Source organism: Microtus pennsylvanicus, chromosome 2 (genome assembly GCF_037038515.1).
Source record: "Microtus pennsylvanicus isolate mMicPen1 chromosome 2, mMicPen1.hap1, whole genome shotgun sequence".
In the NCBI taxonomy this organism is placed as follows: Eukaryota; Metazoa; Chordata; class Mammalia; order Rodentia; family Cricetidae; genus Microtus; species Microtus pennsylvanicus.
This window is the reverse complement of record NC_134580.1, coordinates 11,867,660-11,874,346: the sequence shown is the minus strand read 5'-3', so window position 1 is coordinate 11,874,346 and position 6,687 is coordinate 11,867,660. Positions and strand designations below refer to the sequence as shown.

General features: G+C 46.3%; 1 long non-coding RNA gene across 1 annotated transcript; it reads right to left on the bottom strand.

Annotated features, from left to right (window-relative positions):
• Window positions 1-3,178: 3,178 nt before the first annotated feature.
• Window positions 3,179-6,072, bottom strand: LOC142844705 (uncharacterized). Its single transcript, XR_012909767.1, has 3 exons — window positions 5,785-6,072; window positions 3,713-3,908; window positions 3,179-3,356 (listed from the first exon to the last, which is right to left on the bottom strand). It is a non-coding gene; the product is annotated as an uncharacterized LOC142844705 (long non-coding RNA).
• Between the last annotated feature and the right edge of the window lie 615 nt (window positions 6,073-6,687).

Sequence of the window (6,687 nt, the reverse complement as noted above, 5' to 3'; positions counted from 1 at the left end):
CCGAACCAATGTTCCTGACTCCCTACAACCTGCTACAATCTGAGAAGAGAAAGAGGATTGTGGTGATGACTGGTGATTCCCAGCTTCTCCAAACTTCCAGACCTAGTGAGTCCTGTTTACCTTGGAGCCAGGTCAGAAATGCAGACTAAACATTTGTTTTATACTTTGGGGGACACAACTCATTTTGGCCAGTATGGTATTCAATCTGTTGTTGAAATATAAGACCTGAGAACGGAGACCTCAATTTTCCCTTCTGGGGAGAAAGGACTCATTCATTACTACAAGGAGTAACTGATGCCCCTCTTCAAATATGAGGAGGTAGCCTAAGGGTTTTTGCTGCTGCTCAGAGACTGAGACAATTACTTAAAAGCAGAATTAAAACTGGACTCTCACCCATCAGAGAAACTTTTTTTTTGTCTTTTGATTAGAGTGGATCTAAGAGACTTGTGATATGACAAATTGGTGTTGATTGTTAATTTCTATGTTAGAATTATGGTACTGACCTGGAAATATTTGTAACTGCTTTAGTTCACTGTAAGATGTTAAGAAAGGTTTGCCATTCCCAATGAATTCTTGGGTTTGACATATTTGATCAGAAATTTAGATTTTGATACAGCTGAAAAATGTTAAGAAACACTCTAGACCAATTGAAGAGGGCATTCCCAACACTGGTGATCCGCAGCTCCTTATCAGAGAGACTGTAGCCATAGGAGCATGTATTTTCACAAAGCATTATCTAATAGCAGATGAACTCTCTTGACAGAAACTTGGCTCAGAGACACAGAACCCAGAGTGCTTTCTCCTTTAACCCTTTGCTTACAGATGTTGGCTGCCAAAGATGGGTTTGTCCTTTTTCCTCCCAGGTGCCTACGACATGGACATGTATGATTAGAATACACATACCTAAAACGGGTAAGCCTGGGAAACCGGAAGGTATTCACTACGGCAAATACGATCATCTATTCGGCACAGGCTTTATTAAAATTAATAAAAATAGAGAAATTGTGGAGGCCCAAAAATGTGAGCCTATTTCCATCCTGACAGATGTTCAGGATATGCAAACCTACCATTGCTCCTTCTTTTGTAATTGGAGGTTACCTGGGGAGTGGTTGCCTTCAGGATACTTGGTCTAGTGTGGCTTCACTGCCTAAACAACAAAATGCGAATGACATCATGTCTCAAAGTGTAAAGCCATTAACTGTTTGAGTTGTCCTTTGTATCATGTTGTGGGTGGGTTTTGTTGTTTTGAGACAGGGTCTTTTTATGTAGCCCTGGCTATCCTGAAACTCACTTTGTAGACCAAGTTGCCCACATAAAACCATCTGCCTCTGCCATCTGAGAGCCAGGATTAAAGGTGTGCACCAACACACCCGGCCTTGCGAGTGGTTTTTAAATTTATTGATTTACATGGGCTTGTGCCTGTGGAGGCCAGAACCCCTGGAGCAGGAGTCATGGTAGTTGAGAGACATGTGACATGAGATTTGGAACAGATCCCAGGTTCTCTAGCAGAGCAGCAAGTGCTTTTAACTGCACAGCTGATCTCTCTAGCCCAGCATTGCCCAAGGTTTCCCACAGGGTTCAGGTCCATCCATTCAGCCACACTCTTCCCTTGTGTTTTCCTGTTTTCTCAGCTTGTGGATGACAATTTGAGGGGTTTAGGCAGGCACAAACTGGTTTGGGGACAAAATACCCTTGCTGCTGTGAAGCAAATTGCTGTGGCCTGGAGAAGAACAGGAGGGTGTCCAGGTTCCCTCTGGGGGAGGAGCAGAGTGACAGATTCAGAATGGAACTGGTCTGTCTCCTGCACGGGTGCTGGGAGCATCAGGGCTGGAAATGGTGCAGCACCTTCCCAGCTTCTCCCAGAGTGTCTGTAAAGCCAGGAAGCTCGCTCCTAGCACCTGTGTGACAGTGTGCCCTCTGCCCCTTTTCCTTCACTCCAGGGTGCACTTCTACCCCAGATTGTGGTGGAGTACAACCCTCTGAGCAAAACAGCCGTGGGGTTTGTCAGATCAACTGTGCCTGTTTGTAAGAGTCCATCGTGACAGGGCTTGTTGACAGCCCACATTCTCTTGTAAAGGAGTGGCCGGGGAAGGTCACTAGATTGTTACCTGTGATTTCTAGCCACCTCCATCCTGCCTTCTGTGTGCCCTAATTGCACATGACTTCAGGGTCTTGGGGATTGGGAGTTGGTAGGAAATGTGTGTGTGTGTGTGTGTGTGTGTGTGTGTGTGTGTGTGTGTGTGAAGCAGAACTCCATCCATCTATACAGCTAAAGGCAAGCCATCACCCATGCTTTTGGGTCACCCATGAGCTTTAAGTAAACCTAGTAAATCTGTTTCCACGGGTGGCATTAAACTTTGGTTTGTCAGTGGGAAGTTCTGAGGCGAGTGTAGGTGGGTCAAGTATGAGGATAATAAGGAAAAGGGGGCTAAGTAAGGGGAGCAGCCATGAGGGGAGGGAGCCAAGAGTCCATACTGAAAAGGAGGCTTGCTCTTCTTGCTCTTCAGTTTTTCTGCCCTTAGACTGAGGGTGATGGTGACGCTAGCCATAGTACTTAATATAGGGCTCCCCAGGAGGGCTCGTCAGGACTGGAAAGCCCTGCGTTTCAGGGAATAATAGGCTTCCTGAGAGGGTTTGTCTCATTTCGTTAATGAATTATGCCTGGTTGTGCATATTGTAGATGAATAAATATGAAATGAAATAGTCTGTACAAGGTCTAAATCCACTGATGGCTAAAAGGGAGGGTTCTGTGCCTCTCCGAATAAAGAATCCTGTCATTACGCTAGCAAATCAGAGGATCAGAGAGGAGGAAAACAGCTCAACGAAAAGAACTGACGAAAGCGCGGCCTAGAGAACCCCCTGGTGCGCTTAGCCACTGCTGGAGGAAGCCGCTTGGCTGGTGTCTCCTTCGGGTCCTTCCTCTGATCATTCCAGCAGCATTATTAGAACCGTGCCTGCTGAACTAACTGACCCACCCCACCACGTTACCTCTCAGATAGACTCTGGTTCTGACGTCGGAGCCAACTTATCGAGACTGAGGGCTCCGAGTGTCCAGTCCCCTGTGACGCGGAGTTTTACGCTGGACTTTGTAAAAGATTGCTAATGGCTCCAACAGCAGGGAATGATATAGGAGGGAATTTGAGTAATAAAGTTACAGAGTATTTACTAATAAATTTATTTAGAGAATGTTGTCACGCAAAACTAAAATGTAGCTGAAGAAGTATGGTCTGGGGGCTGGAGAGATGGCTCAGAGGTTAAGAGCACTGACTGCTCTTCCAAAGGTCCTGAGTTCAATTCCCAGCAACCACATGGTGGCTCACAACCATCTGTAATGGGGTCTGGTTCCCTCTTCTGGTCTGAAGGCATACACACAGACAGAATATTGTATACATAATAAGTAAATAAATATTTTTTTAAAAAAGAAGTATGGTCTCAGACTACAGAAAGCAACATTCTAAACAGTTAAAACAAGGCCGAGAGGGGGAGGGCTGGAGAGTTAGTAAAGGACCCAGGTTCCATTCCCAGAACCCACAGGGAGGCTCACCACTCTTTGCCTGCATGTATGGTGTGCAGACATATATGCGAGCAAAAGATTCATATACACAAGATAAATGTAAAAATATAAAAAATAAGTAAAGAAAGGAAAATAAGGAAAGTAGCATTGTACTTATAACATTAAAGCTTGGCTAGATCCCTGTTAAAATTGGCCCACCAGAACAGCTAATTATCAGGGAAATTGTATCAGGGAAAGCAGGACTCCATCACAGGGCAAAGAACAGCTCCAGAACAGCACGGTAGGGTTTCTGCTTTGCGATCTTCCCACGCTGGTGTGCTCTGGGGATAGCTGTGGTGGTGTCTCTGCTACACAAATCTTCTCTTTTCCCCAAAAGGCTCAGCTCCGTTTCTGCCTATGTAAAACACATTTAATTGCTGACCATGTAACCTGAGGCCAGAAGCTAAAAGAGATTGACAGACGACAGCCTATGCGGAACACTAGAGCTCATGGTCTACAGAAGCTGCGAAGTTTTCTGTCAAGGCGATTTTCTCTTTGGGCGTCAGCCAGGATGGCGAGTGTGCTACTGAAGATCTTTCTCCTTATTCCCTCTGTGTTTGAAGTAAGTTCTCATTAACCTGATGCTTCCCAATTACTAGGTAGACGTATGTAGTCATTAGACCCACAGAGGAGACAGCCCTTTGCTGTAGACGAGGCATAGAATGAGGTCAAAGCAGGTTATCTGGTGTAGTGCCCGTTCCCGGGGTATCTTGAGCCTCGTTGGATATGCCATAGAGCGTGTGTTCCAGGGACATGGATGTTAGTATTCAGGCATCTGTACTGGCCTGATCTTGGGGTATATGCCCTCAGCTGTAGACACCTGTGCATATTCGCTATGTTCCCTTTTAAAAGGGCCCTGCCTACCTCCCATCTCTCTCTCTTTGTCCCTCTCCTCTCCTCTCCTGTCCTCTCCTGTCCTCTCCTCCCCTCCCCTCCCCTCTCCTCTCCTCTCCTCTCCTCTCCTCTCCTCTCCTCTCCTCTCCTCTCCTCTCCTGCCACTCCTGTCCCCAGAGCCTGGTCTCCCCTCTCCTCTCCCCCCTTTTCCCATTCACTTTGCCCCAGTAAAAAACCCCTCCACCTGAGCTCGGCATGGCGTCTTTCTCTCACGCGCCGCTTTTTCAAACCACACCAATGGAGGTAAAAGGTTGCAAGGCCACCAGGAGAGATTGGTTTATTTGGGGCTTTTTCAGAGGCTAGGGGTTTTTCAGTGAAGTTGGGTTTAAATTAGGAGGGACAGCTAAATATTTGAAAGGAAGGCTCTCTGGCCTTGCTGGTAGCAGAGACCCTATGCCACATCAGAGCATAGTGGGGTAGGCCTGTGACCTCAGAATGTCACAGCAGGAGAGTTAAGTTTAAGATCATTGTCTGGGGGCTGGAGAGATGGCTCAGTGGTTAAGAGCATTGCCTGCTCTTCCAAAAGTCAGGAGTTCAATCCCCAGCAACCACATGGTGGCTCACAACCATCTGTAATGAGGTTTGGTGCCCTCTTCTGGCCGGCAGACACACACGCAGACAGAATATTGTATACATAATAAATAAATATTTTAAAAAAAACGATCATTGTCTGTTAGTCATATAATAGTTTGAGGCCATCCTGGGCAATCTGAGACCCTATCTCAATTTAAAAAAAATCAAAATAAAGTTAAAGGAGAAAATTCTAATAGTTTTTTCTCTAGAGAAAGTGTAAAAATAGCCAATAAGCACATGAAACATACACTGATCTCTGGCCACCAAGGAAGGACTGGTGACAATCACATTGAGATGCTACATCTCACCTGGGATGGCAGAGTCTATCTGTTCAAGGCTGGCCTCGAACTTCGAGACCTGTCTGCCTTTGCCTCCAGAGTTCTGGGATTAAAGGTGCGTGACACTGTCCCCCTTGCCTGATGGAATCAGTTTTAGATGGGGACACTTACACATTACTGAGAACTAAGGAGTCTATTAGAGTTATTAATGTCATGACAGACAGACAGACAGACAGACAGAAGGCCAACAGCATGGTGGGGTCTCTGAAGAGAATCAGAGCTCAGAGACGAGAGGAGGGGTCTCTTCTATACCTTTTTTTTTTTAATGTGGAGAGTTCAAGACAGGATTTCTCTGTGTAGCCCTGGCTGTCCTGTAACTCGCTCTGTAGACCAGGCTAGCCTTAAACTCAGAGACCCACCTGCCTTGGCTTCCAAGTGCTGGGATTACAGGTGTGGGCCACCACTTCCCAGCTACCTCCTCCATACCTTTTGATGATGGATGAAGTTCACATTAAGAGCCTTCAGTCAGGGGCTGAGAGATGACTCAGAAGTTCAGAGCTGGCTGTTCTCCCAGAGGACCCAGGTACAGTTCCTAGCACCCACATGGTGCTTACAACTGGAGGAGATTCTGTTGTGGGGTATCCACCGGAGAAGACTGCTCAGACCCAGGTCTCAGCCAATAGAAAGTCTTTATTAGCCGTCTGGTGACTACACTAAGTGTTCAGGATCCCAGTGCAGTCCGGAGTCTTTCTCAGGGTGAGCTTTTAAACACAAAATCCATATCCTGATTGACACCTATCAGTTAAGAAGAAGAGTTAGCCAGAAGCAGAACAGAAGCCAAAAAGCAAGATTAGTGCAATGAGAGACTTTCCCAGAACTATGGACTTCGATAGATCAGGTGTTTGCATTTCTGGCAGGTATCCACTTCTGAGTTTGACAACCTGAATGGCACTTCCATCATGGAGTCAGTTGTGCTAAGTTCTGAAGGCCTATTAAAGATCTGACACCCTCTTCTGGCCTCTGTGGGCACTACATGCATGGTGCATAGACATACATAGACATAGACAAAACACTCATATACATAATTTTTTTTTATTCTTTCAAGACAGGTTTTCTCTGTAGCCCTGGCTGTTCTGGAACTCTATAAACCAGGCTGGCCTCAAACTCAGAGATCCACCTGCCTCTGCCTCTTGAGTGCTGGGTTTAAAGGCGTGTGGCACAACCGTCTGGCAAAATAAATAATTTGCAGTCAGACTCTTGGATTCCCAGGCACGAAGCAGGGAAGAGGGTGGGGAGATGTGGATCCCTTGCCTCTGCATTCTGAGTGCACACAGCACCATGTCTGGTTGCAGGGCTAACATGGGACAATCCTGGCCATTATAATTTAAG